Here is a 13,613-nt window from a genome sequence, read left to right as displayed (position 1 = left end):
ACTTTAACGAATTTATTAGAGGAATTTCAGGATGTTTTTCCTGATGATTTACCGGATGGTTTACCACTATCTAGGGAAGTAGACCATGGCATCGAAGTTATGCCAGGATCAAAACCTATAAGCAAACCTGCTTATATATTAAGCCACTCCGAGGCACAGGAGGTGGAAAAACAATTAACGGAATATTTGAACAAAGGCTTTATTCGGCCTAGTTCAAGTCCGCCGTGGGCATCGCCTATTCTTCTGGTAAAGAAGAAAGACGGATCTATGCGGATGTGCATAGACTATAGAGCTCTTAATCAGATAACGATTAAGAACAAGTATCCGATGCCACGCATGGATGAGTTGTTCGATCAACTCTATGGATCGAGATACTTCACAAAAATAGACCTGAGATCTGGGTATCATCAGGTTAAAATAAAAGCAGAAGATGTTGCGAAGACAGCATTTAGGACCCGTTTCGGGCATTTTGAGTTTTTGGTTATGCCATTTGGGCTAACCAATGCTCCAGCGACGTTTATGACGCTGATGGACAGTATTTTACATCCATATCTGGGAAAATTCGTAGTAGTTTTCCTAGATGATATTCTTGTGTACAATAAGACACAGAAAGAACACATAGAGCATTTGCGTCTAGTGTTCAAGTTGTTGCGAGAGCACAAATTATTTGCAAAGAAAAGCAAATGTGAATTTTTTGAAACAGAAATTCACTACCTTGGCCATATTATATCCGCCGATGGTACGCGGATGGAGCCAGAAAAAGTAGAGGCTATTCTTAAATGGCCAGCGCCGAAGAATCTCGAGGAACTGCAGATTTTCCTTGGCATGTCGGGGTTCTACCGACAGTATGTGAAGGACTACGCGAAGATCGCAGTCCCGTTGACTGACCAGTTACGGTCAAAAACAAAGAACATTAGTTGGGGGGACGCCCAACAGAAAAGCTTTGATAAGCTCAAGGTGACCGTAGCAGCTGCACCTGTTTTGACAATTGTCGATCCGAATGAGCCGTTTGTTTTGGAAACAGACGCTAGTAATGAGGCCATTGGGGCCGTACTTATGCAAAGGGGACGCCCAATTGCATTTGAAAGTAAAAAGTTAGATCGTGCGCAACGTAACTACTCGGCTTACGAGCGAGAGTTACTAGCGATAGTTCATGCACTGAAAAAGTGGAGACACTATTTATATGGTGCCACTTTTGAGGTCCGGACGGACCATGAAAGTCTGAAATGGCTTTCAAGTCAAAATGAACTGAAGGGTAGAAAAGCTCGGTGGGCGGAGATTCTACAAGAGTTTGACCTTCAGATATGTTACTAGAAAGGTAAGTATAACGTGGTGGCAGATGCACTTAGTCGCATGCCACAGATTAATGAACTTAGTTTCACAGTCTTCAAGAATGATTTCTTGGAGTCCCTACGTGGTTTATGTGAGCACGATCCATCTTTTACAGAGGTCTGGCGCGCTGTACGTGTACGCACTTCTTCACAGACGCGACCACCTCCCTCGTTGGCACGTATTGCTGGTCCGGAGAGACTGGCCGAAGGTGCAACGGGAAGGGAAGCGAGAGTTAGTCCGGAGAGACTAGCCGTGTCTTCTGGGTATAGTTTGAAACCAGAGAGTTCTGACGTAGGCCCTTCATCACCTTTGACTGCCACGGCTTCAAAGGGGAGTGATAAACTTCGTCGGGGGGAGAAATATGCTAATTACTCCATTGACGACGGGTACTTACTCTACAAGGGTAGAATATGTGTACCAACTATTGGTGACTTTCGGGCCCAAATTCTTAAAGAAAGTCATGATAGTCCAAGTGCGGGTCATCCCGGGATTCAGAAGACCTATGCACTAGTAAAAAGACAGTTTTATTGGCCTAGTTTGTTTAAGGACGTCCAGACTTATGTGCTGAAATGCAATAAGTGTCAGGTCAATAAACATGAACGTCTTAAGGTTGGAGGACTACTCCATCCGCTGGAGATTCCTCAAGGGAAATGGGAAAGCATTTCCATGGATTTCATTTACTGGTTTACCCAAGACGAGTCGAGGGAATGACTCGGTGTGGGTGGTAGTGGACAGGTTAACTAAAATGGCAAAGTTTATTGCCACGAAGAAAACTGTTAAAACGCCAGAGTTGGCAAAACTCTTTATTGAACATCTCTACAAGCTATATGGCCTGCCCGCAGATATAGTGTCGGATAGAGATAGAAAGTTCAACAGTCATTTTTGGAGGGAAGTCTTCAAAAAGCTGGATACTACTCTGAGTATGAGTACGGCAGATCATCCGGAGTCTGATGGTCAAACTGAAAGAGTTAACCAAATTCTAGAGGATATGTTGCGTTCTTATGTTAGTAAGAAGCAATCTAATTGGGAAGAGTACTTACCCTTACTGGAGTTTGCCTATAATAGCTCCAAACACTCAGCAACTGGATTTACACCATTCATGTTAATGTATGGATTCCAGCCAAGATCTCCAATGGCTGTAGGCCTAGAAAAGGAGAAGATTCAATCTGTCAAGGATTTCCTTGAAGATATGAATGATATGCTCAGAGCCGCACGTGAGAGCATTCGTAGCGCTCAGGATCGCGCTAAAACTTATGCGGATAAAGGACGAAGAAAGGTGACCTTTGCAGAAGGTGACTTTGTATTCCTCAAGGTTCCTGCGCAGTCAGAAACCATGAAAACGGGAAAGTGTGATAAACTTTCTCCGAGATATTGTGGTCCTTTTAAAATCCTTAAGAAGATTGGGGACGTAGCATATAAACTTGAGTTACCGGAGAGTTCTCAAGTCCATCCTGTCTTCCATGTCAGTAAACTGAAGAAATCAGTTCACGGGTTAGAGAACGCAGTTTCTCCACAGATTTTGGTGGACTTGATAGAGCCACCAAAGATACCACATGAACCTGAAAAGATTCTACAGTATCGTGATAGACAGACCCGACATAAAGTGTACCAGGAGGTACTTGTTAAATGGACAGATAGGGATGAGGAGGTAGCTACCTGGGAACGCCGTAGTGCAATTTCCAGAAGGTTTCCCCAGTTTGTTTTCGAGGACGAAAACTCTTCTTAAGGGGGGGTAATGTCACGTAGGCTGTAACGCCTGTGACCGACGGCGGCAGACCGGATGGCTATATCCGGGGTTCAGTGGGAGAGGACATCCATGCGGAGTCATGGGCGGCCAGGCTAGTGTGGATGGCAGGCCACACACTATATAGCCTGGGGGATGAGGGGCAATCCTCATTCTTCCTCTATGGCTGGGTGGTGAGCCAGAGGCCGTCCCCTCTCGTGGTAACACCCGTAGCGGCGTTACAGATATCTAACACAATGTCACGTAGGCTGTAACGCCTGTGACCGACGGCAGACCGGATGGCTATATCCGGGGTTCAGTGGGAGAGGACGCCCATGCGGAGTCATGGGCGGCCAGGCTAGTGTGGACGGCAGGCCACACACTATATAGCCTGGGGGATGAGGGGCAATCCTCATTCTTCCTCTATGGCTGGGTGGTGAGCCAGAGGCCGTCCCCTCTCGTGGTAATGCCCGTAGCGGCGTTACGGTTATCTAACACCTAGTTTAAGGTTTCTTGTTGTCATCTGGCTTTTGTCTTCAATAGAAGTTAAGATTCACTGTTTGAGGTTTCTTGTTATACGGTCGAGCGTTTTTTTCCTATAAAAATTATAGTTGTGGTTAGACGATCCAATGATGATATAATCAGAAAAAAGTTACTACAGGTGTCTTCATGTTCATTACAAAACAATGCCCCTCCGCTTAAAACACACTCTCGCTCGTTCTCTCTCTCTCTCTCTCTCTCTCTCTCTCGTGAAATGGCCATCCTCATCATTTCCCAACCACCCCCCACATCTCCCATCACCACATATTCATGCAAGTCCTACTACCACCACCCATATCTCCCATCATAACCTTAGAAATTTAGGCCCTCCACCTACAAGTAGTTTTATTTGAGATAATCTTTGATACTATAGGCAGGCACTGCCATGCAAGGTGGATATCACGGCCCTATACACCGTTGAGGATAGTATGAGATATTTACATCTACTTACTACACTTTATAACATTGTGCAAAACAAAGGGTACCCAAATCTAGGCCCTCCTTAACATCATTTGAAAAAAAAAGACAACCATGGGTGTTCATAGAAAGATGGCCACTTAGTGTCACTCCTTTTTTTCCTTTAGGCTTTCATTTTTAAGTAAACACAACGTCATCACAAGCTATGCTTAGATGTTAAGGAATGAAAATAACTTGAAATATTACTATCCGAATTTGGAGACTAATTTAAAATACTATCCTCTTCCTAAAGGGTGTTGAGAGAAGAAGGTTTTGATTTAAAGAAATAGACTATGAGCCTTTAACTAGTTATACATGCACTCTTAGAGTGAATGAGGGTGGAAGGCTAGTTATTTTGCAATCATGATATCGCAAGAAAGCAGTAGTAACAACCATCACATGGACCCTATTCTTTAGTAAATATGACCTAAATGCTATGAAGGGTTTGTATATGAGCCATACATGGTGAGAGAATACATAATTAATCTTGAACTATGAATTCAAACTAGCTATATAATAACATAGAGGAAAAATAACCTACAACAAAGTGTCCAAAAGTTAGACATGCTATGTAATAACATAGTGGAAAATAACCTACAACAAAGTGTCCAAAAGTTAGACATGCTTGTGATATTATGGTAGAAATCTAGAGCATAATCTCCTTGATTGTTCGTCATTCAAGAACACTAATTAAGCATGTTTACAATGGCCGTTTATCATCATACACATAGTCAACATCATACATTTCATCGCTTATGAAGATGGACGAGGAAAAGTTGAATTATAGAGAAAGGTAGGTAACCTTGGTCTAACCATTAGAGTTAGGGGCATTTTCAACATCATTGCCAAGCCAAATTTCTCTGACATATCTAGTGTTGAATCTAGAAGCATCCAATCAAAGCCATGTAGTAAGGTAGCCAACATGAGCTGCATGTGGAGCAACCCAAGGGATTGCCCAGGGCACCCTCTTCTACCTGATCCAAAGGGTAATAGTTCAAAGTGGTGGCCATGCACATCAAGGGTGTTGTTTAAGAACCGTTCTGGTAAGAACTCTAGAGGTCTCTCCCATGAGTCCTCATCTCGGCCTATCGCCCATACATTGACGAATGCACGAGTTCTCGCAGGGATTGTGTAACCACCTATGCTACATGGTTGTGTTGACTCATGTGGAATTAGCAATGGTCCAACTGGGTGTAATCTCATGGTCTCCTTCAGTACCGCTTGGAAGTAATGTAGGTGAGGTAAGTCTGACTCGTCAATTAGCCGTGCGACTCCTACCACATTTTCCAATTCATCTTGCACCTTCTTCATAATTGTTCGGTTTTTTACAAGCTCTGCCAAAGCCCACTCTATCGCAATTGAAGACGTGTCTATACCAGCCAGAAACATATCCTGAGACTCATAAAATCATCGATTAGAGAAGCATGTAACCTTATTGGGTAGATAAGCATGTAATGTTATGTATAGGTTATTAAAGATGTAAAAGTGTGACCCGAGATTCAAAACTGAAGTGAAAATCCATGTGAACATACCATCAAATACTACTTGTGTTTACTGTAAAGATATATCTACGTTTGTTACTTGTGACATTTTGAAAGTGGATGTTTTCACATTATATTAAAAAGCCGACTAAAAAAGACTCATGGTCTAAAAATGATATGTGAACCCATAATAAAGTGTAATAGATACATGAGAAACAAATAAAACTCTCTACGTTATCACCCATGTTAAAAGCGGCTATTACCAGCACTGCGGCCTTGATCTTATCGTCAGCGAGTGGTCTGCTGCCATCCAGGCGCACGGACAACAGCGTGTCCAGGAGGTCCCTCTCACTCTCAGGAACAGTGAACCTTTCACCTGTACACGAAAAAAGAAACAGTGAACCTTTCTCAAAAACTCTAAGCCTTGCTATTTCAAAGCTTTAGCTTTGTTATTTGCAAGCTATATTTTATAATGTTTCACGCTTTTAACTTTCAAGGCTCTTCTAATTCAAAGCTTTAAAAGCTTGTTATATACAAGCTCCACAAGCTATATTTTACACCTTCCAAGCTTTCAAAGCTCTATAAGCTTCAAAAATCTAAATTACATTAAAACTCTTTAAAGTATTAGAAGGCTTCCGAACTATCCAAATTACTAAAAGTAAATTAAGCATCAAGGGTTACAAGTAAGAGGAGAATTAAGGTTTGCTTTTTGTAGATTTCATCAAGGCTTAACTTTTCTACCAGTTAATCATTAGGATGACGAATTCTCTCTCAAGCAAGAGGGTAATTCTAAACATGAAGGTATTTATGCTAATCCACGTATGCCTAAACCTATTGAAAAAAAAGTTTCGCCTCTTATGCTTCTAAAAATGAAGGATAAAGAAGTAACCTATGGTAAAATTAGCTCCTGGATTTTATGGACCTTTCAACATTTTAGATGAAGAAGAAAATCTTGTGCCTAAGTCTATCATTGACCATGAGACCATCACTACACACACAAATAACACTTACGTTAAATATCTTATGACTTTCAAGGATCATCCTCTATTGAAAATATCAAATGGATGCCACAAATGTTTTTCCATTCTTACCAAAATCTCGTCCACTAATACCATCCATGTAATTGAGGTCAATTGCAACCCAAGCAAGACTAGGGAATGTTAGTCTTAATCTGTATATGCGGATGTCCATTATTTTATTTTGGGATATTTTATTTTGGACACCTTTTATTCATATCAGCTATTAGGATTAATTTGTTTAATCAATTATGTGTGTTGGTATGATGTCTACCACATAACAACGGTTTGTCACGTTTATGATCCAAGGTAGTAATAATGGCTTATTGGCTAGAAATAATATCTTTTGAAAAAAAATAGTTTTTTGTTATTACCTCTTTTAACATATTGACTTTTAGTTGCACCCTACATCAGCTTCTAACTATTGCAACTTGTGAGATGAAGAGAAGTAAAAGACTTCCCAAGTATTATTTTGGGAGTGCATAAGTAATGTCATGGTGACACACGGATTTGAAAAGCCAGACTTCTTTGGTTTCATGGCAGATGAAGCCCAAGCAAATTGGACTACCATTAGAGAAGTCTATAGTGAAGGACAAGAAATGAAAGGTCGGGAATGCTCATGTTTATTTCATTGGAAACAAAGCCTAAAGATACATACCGCAAAGTATGTTATAAAGGCCTTCCAAGGCATGCATAGGAGGATGTGCGAGAAGTGGCAGACCAAGTTAACAAAAAAGGCTGCACTAGCTCAAGAGGGAGACTTATCCAACAATGGTGGCATAGTGAAAATGTAAAAGATTCGGATATACTTGCCATGGATCTTTGGTTATATACTTGCCATGGATCTTTGGCTGAGCTGGTGGGAAGTACACATTGCACACTGGGGCAATGTAATGATTTCGATATATATAAGAACCATTGTCTTTAAAACCAATGATTTTAATGATGTTTCTAATATGTCTATAACTATTGCATAGGTGGAGAAGAGCGGTGATCAGTCTATAACTATTGCATAGGTGGAGAAGAGCGGTGATAAGTCTAATATGTCTATAACTATTGCATAGGTGGAGAAGAGCGGTGATCAGTCATGTACACCACGAACAAACTTGTCAGATTCTAAACATGGAAGCTGGTTAGCTAGGGAGGGTTCCATATAAAAAATTAGAAGAGCGATGATCAGTCATGTACACCACGAACAAACTTGTCAGATTCTAAACATGGAAGCTGGTTAGCTAGGGAGGGTTCCATATAAAAAATAACACTCTACAATGCATGTGTATCAAACATGGCTAATGCTTTATAAATTATTACAGAGTGCAAAGCAAAATTCATACGTGATGGGAAAGCATATCAGAGCACATCCAAGTCTTGAAAATCTAATTGTTAAGAGGGAAAATGCACATACTCCAAGCCCAACACAAGTTGTAAGGACAATAAAGAGTACCACTGTAGGCACACCTATGTAGAAGGCCCAAACTCCTTTGGCAGGTGAATCGGTGTTCGGGAAGAATCAGCCCAACACAAGAGATAACAATGTAATGTAATTGATGTCGATAATGATGCTAGTCATAGACCTGAGTACAACGTGCACATGAGAGATAGAAAGTCTATTGGACGTCGTAGGAAAATGCACTTCATGGATGAAGATGTAGATACAAGAAATGAATCGAGTGATAAAATCATAATGGAAGCACCCATACACAAGACATTTTAGGCAATTAGGAGAACTCCAAAGGGCAACATAGTAAAGTATTTGGGTTTATAGGTAGTAAGTGTGGTCGCATGATTGTAGGATGTGCAAAAAGAGTACTTGCACCATCATTTTTTTTCAACAAGGTCCCATGCTGCTGGGAAGACTAGTCAAATGATGTGGTTTTGCAATAATAACATCATGCACACATGGGTTGTGGACAAGAACATTAACCATCCCCTATAAAATGTGCCTGCTATATGACCAGTGGGACTGCAGGCATAAATCTGACAGTTAAGGAGGTGAACACATTGGTGCTTTTGCAGGGTGGTATAACTTACATAGTAAGCCATTAGTAAGGGAGCAACAAACTCCATTGAGCTCAAGTCAACCAGAAGTGCCTAGAGGAGAGACAAACACATTAAAAAATGATATGTCACGAGATGGATGTCGCACAAGATACAGAACAGGCATTGCAGAAGAAGCTACAAAAAGGATCAAGAAAGTACTAGACATGAATGCACAAGTTACACAAGTGTAGGTATTTCAATCTTCCAAACATGAGGCTTTCACCATTGAGACTTTGGGAGAAGGTTCTCATATGGGAAGTTATGATGTGCATATCAAAATGCATCCATCATGCTCATGTCTAGATTTTTTGGGAAGGGTCAACCAACAAAAACCCTATTTAGCATGCAAGCACTTGTACTTTGTGTACATGAGAGACATGGGATTGAGCCAAAATGAAAATATGTTTATTCACCAACCAATTTTTACTAAAAGGGAGGTAACGGAATGTCTATGCAGAGAACAAACCTACCCTGAATTGGTTTAGTGTACAACTCATGTTCCTAATTTAACTTCAGAGATGTATGAGATGTGCAAAAATGTTTTGGTGTATCATTTCATTCGAATAATTTCCATGGAGTAATTTTATTTGAGCTTGTATCATTTTATTGGAGTAATTTTATTTTGCTATTGATAAGGATTGAGAAAGATAGATAAGAGAGACAAAAATAGAGAGAGAGAGAGAGAGAGAGAGAGAGAGAGAGAGAGAGAGAGAGAGAGAGAGAGAGAGAGAGAGAGAGAGAGAAGAGAGAGAGAAAGAGAATGTGAGTGAGAATAAAAAAGAGGGAGAGAGAGAGAGAGAGAGAGAGAGAGAGAGAGAGAGAGAGAGAGAGAGAAAGACAAAGAGACATACAACGAGAGAGAGAGAGAGAGAGAGAGAGAGAGAGAGAGAGAGAGAGAGAGAGAGAGAGAGAGAGAGAGAGGGAGAGAGAGAGAGTGATAAAAGAGAGAGAAAGAGAAAGAGAGAGAGACAGATTTTGTATTCAATGTCTCGAGTATGGACTATTATCAATATCTTGTAAAAGTGTGCAATAGAGAGAGAGAGAGAGAGAGAGAGAGAGATGAAGAGATAAAAAAAGAGAGAAAGAGAGAGAGATAGATAAAGAGAGAGATTAGACCGAGAGCCCCCCATTATTAAAAAGCTTCTCGCCATGTTTGGGTTTATGCTCACCCGAATTCGCTCGCCAAAAAAATCCCCTGCCGATAGATCCTTGTCCATTACATTCCCCAAATGTCATGTCGCCAATGTCTTATGCGCATGCCCTCAACTTGCACTAATTCCATCATTTGTGCACAATTTTGGCACATTTCTCTATGCTCCATTGTGAAGACTTGAGAACATACTTGGTTGTATGTCCTATCGTGCTCTCCTCCCAATAGAAAAGACACAAATTCTCTCTTCCATCAATGACCTTGTTTTTGCCTCCATTATACATTGCTTGGACCACATTCTAGTTGACTTGCACCTCGTCTGTCACATAAACCCATGAAAGTACACTAGTTCTCTCCATGACGTCAATAAGGTAATTCCAAAAAAGACACTGCGTGTCCATGTCTTCTTCCTTCATCTCGCATGTGGCAATAATAGTTAGCAAGACTTGCATATTGCACAAAGATAAACAAGTAAGAGTAATAGTGCAAGATTTTGTTTTGTTTCCAGAGTAATAGTGCAAGATTTTGTTTTGTTTCCCAAATAATTAATTGTGAACACTTACCTTGGATCATACACTTGACATGCCATTATCACCCTAAAGTGAGTGGGTGGGGTTCTCTCTCAAAGAAGATGTTCTATGTGTGGGACAAGGACCATTTGAGCATGGATGTCGGAGATAAAAAGAGGTAACAAAGCATGACTTTCTATTCTAAGTGAGTACAATATCACATATCGCATTCTCTTGTGAAAACCTCAAGGTATTTCTTGCAATCTGCACATCATTCCAATATGATGAAGATTACCACATCTGTGTGCATGTGATCCTTGTCAATGCAATAGACCATTGAGAGGGCAAAGTAATGTCACTAGTTGCCAAGACTAACATGTACGGTATCCCCTTATTTGGAAATTTTTCTATCTTTAGTTGCATTGGTGTTTGGATCTCTAACATTATCTTTTTTGTTCAATATGAATGAGAGGGGTTTTGTTGCCTACTCTTATGTTGACAAGGTTTGTTTGGTTTGGGCCATGGGAAATGCAAACTTGGAGATGATCCTTAAGCACATTAAGGAAGTGGTTCCATGTTGGATTTTAAAGATAATGGAAAATGAGAGGGCCACAGGATTGTCTAGTAGTATAAGCACATTAAGGAAGTGCTTCCATGTTGGATTTTAAAGACAATGGACAATGAGAGGGCCACAGGATGGCCTGGCATAAGGTCACGACCCTTATTTGATCCCAAATCTTATATCCTATAATTATCATGAAATAGCGATCTTCTTAATATGAAATGCCATTGTTTGTTGGTAATAAAGTCCTCATTTGCCTTTTATTGTTCTATGCTCACAAAATATAGCATGAGTACATGAAGTCATGTAAAAAGTGTTGGAACAAAAGGAAGCCATGATGCCATACAAGTTTGCAGAGGAGTTTGAGAATCCTTCTATGCCAGCACACAAAAGAATGTAAGGAGATAGTACATGTGGCTGCCATAGTTGATCCATCACTTGGTAATGAATGGTGGAGGTAATGAAGTAAACTTTTAAAGCAAGATAAAATAGTACATGGTGTAGTTGTTTATTTTAGAATTGTTTACAACAAGATAATGGGTATAATATGGGATGAGAGGCCAAAATGGCTAAACAATGAGAACCTATACAATTTGTCTTGTTCAACCTTACCTAATGGATACAAGTGTGAGATTTTGGATGCCTTGAATAGCCCACAATGAGGATGCCATCATAACGCTTGGCATCCCAAGAGAGGTGAGTGAAATTAAAATGCTAAGTATAGTGTCCTTTCATTGATTTCTTGAGATAGAGGGTGATATAAACTGATTTCTTTCCACCTCTATCTTGAAAATTATAGCGGATCATGGGGAATTCTGTATTTGGCTGAAGGTGCACTTATTATGGAATCGCATAGTGCTAGGCAAGAAACTTCTTGCCTCACTAGTAAGACCAATAAAAAAGTGATGTTTTTAAACATGTATGAGAAAGACACGCTATAGATGTGAAGCGTGCATACTCCTCAAAGCTATTCGTCGAGACGAGTACATCTCTAGCATGAGAGGAAGGGTGAATATGCGAACACACTAAAGAAAGTAAAGCAAGCTACCGTGCACATGGTGTACATGTGATTTATGCTAGAAAATATTCATAATTACTTCTTGTGTGGTATTTGGAGAATGAGTACCCAGTCAAGGAAAGGAAGCAATATACAGTTCGTGATGGAACTAGAGAACCAAAACAAAAGTCTTGTGTGATGTCAACTACTATGCAAGCACGATCTCGACAAGGACTAAAGCCCTTGGTTTCACAAGGGCATTATACGGAGGAGGAGTTTGAGGGAACGACTGAGAAGTGGAGGAAAGTTTCTCCTCTGACACCAAGATGTGAGTGAGGGTTGTCCTAATCCCACACAAAGGCAACTTATAGCATGTCAATAAGTCAACCAACATAGGTTTGTGTTAAAAGGTGAAAGATTCACATCATTTCTAAGGTTTCCAAAGCCTTGAAAATGTGCCACCTACTTCGTAGAAAATGATTCCTACATCAAAGGAGGAATTACAGGTCGCCATCGTCTCAAGATATAATTTTGCAGAGTTGACCTAACCACTGCAATTTAGCACAAAAAGCTATAGAATTCTGGTCACACCTACCTGATTACATTGACGGAGATGAAGCGCCTCGATCACAATGCGTCTACTATCGGGCGATGATAAACTATTTATCCTGGATCATTATAAAAGTATGGCTTGGATGCAACTACTCCTAGTGAACTGAAGTGAACAAGACAGTGAAGCAGAAGCCACCTGCTGAGTATAGCTTAAGCCTAACACTCACAACACTGTCAGATCTAAGTTGTTTGAGCTCCTTGGTACTAGGATTAGGGTATTTGGGATTATGCCATCCATAGATTAGAGTTAGAATTTATCACTCTTGTATATCATCTATTTCAAAAATATAAACAGTGCTAATTTAGTTTTTACTTGTCCATTCAATCAGATGTGATGGTTGTTGTGTCGCATTTCCTTCTGTACTTACAATTTTAACATGGTATCAGAGCCTAGTTTACTGCCTCCTAGCCCCTCAGATCAAGCACACCATTATTTACATCAGCTTCAATCACACGCTACCTCAAATTTGTACCATCTTAAATCTATAGCCATTCTACTCCACGTCGGCACTGCACAAATTGCTAAGTCAATCTTATGTATTTTGGCATTCAGCATTCTACACTTGGGTTATAGATTCACCATCAGCCACTTCCACTTGTAGACTTAGATCTATAGAGTCTACAAGTACATCAGCTTTCGACCTGCTGCTCTGCTGATGCCGCATCATCTTCTGATCTGCTGATGCCATGTCATCTTTTGATGTGCTAAATCCAAGTCATCATTCAACCTCAGAAAGCCATGTCATCTTTCAACCTACGAAAGTCATGTCATCTTTCGACATGTGGAAGCCATGTCATCTTCCCAACTTACTGAAGCCATGTCATTCGCCGACCTACTAATGCTATATCATCTTCTGACCATTGAAGCCAGCTATCTAAACTAACTACAGCTACGATCAAAGCAAGCTCTACCGGAGCCAGTTGCCTGAATCAGCTTACCACTAGAATCGGCTACGGAATTAGCTGCCTACATTAACTATCAAAGTCAACCATCTAAGGCGCACTGCTATAAGTCGTCGACTTGCTAACTAATAGTCATCGACCTCCTCTTGACATCCAGCGGCTTGCTACTCTACTAAACAATCACCACCTATTGTCGCACAACTTTGAGACAACTTTCTACATTCCAGAGTCAACATTCACCATTTAGCCAGGGTTACTCATTTGGCCAAGTTTACTAAAGTCAAAATCAGCT

General features: G+C 40.5%; 1 pseudogene across 1 annotated transcript; it reads right to left on the bottom strand.

The window, feature by feature from the left end:
- Positions 1 to 4,605: 4,605 nt before the first annotated feature.
- LOC147617703 (cytochrome P450 71A1 pseudogene) lies at positions 4,606 to 13,107 on the bottom strand (annotated as a pseudogene). The gene is made up of 3 exons (XR_015262197.1): positions 12,999 to 13,107; positions 5,796 to 5,908; positions 4,606 to 5,443 (listed from the first exon to the last, which is right to left on the bottom strand). The product of XR_015262197.1 is annotated as a cytochrome P450 71A1 pseudogene (transcript).
- Between the last annotated feature and the right edge of the window lie 506 nt (positions 13,108 to 13,613).

Source organism: Cibotium barometz, chromosome 36 (genome assembly GCF_041138505.1).
Source record: "Cibotium barometz isolate CiBa-2024 chromosome 36, ASM4113850v1, whole genome shotgun sequence".
Taxonomy (NCBI): domain Eukaryota; kingdom Viridiplantae; phylum Streptophyta; class Polypodiopsida; order Cyatheales; family Cibotiaceae; genus Cibotium; species Cibotium barometz.
The sequence above is the reverse complement of the archived record's forward strand: the minus strand, read 5'-3'. Positions and strand labels throughout refer to the sequence as shown.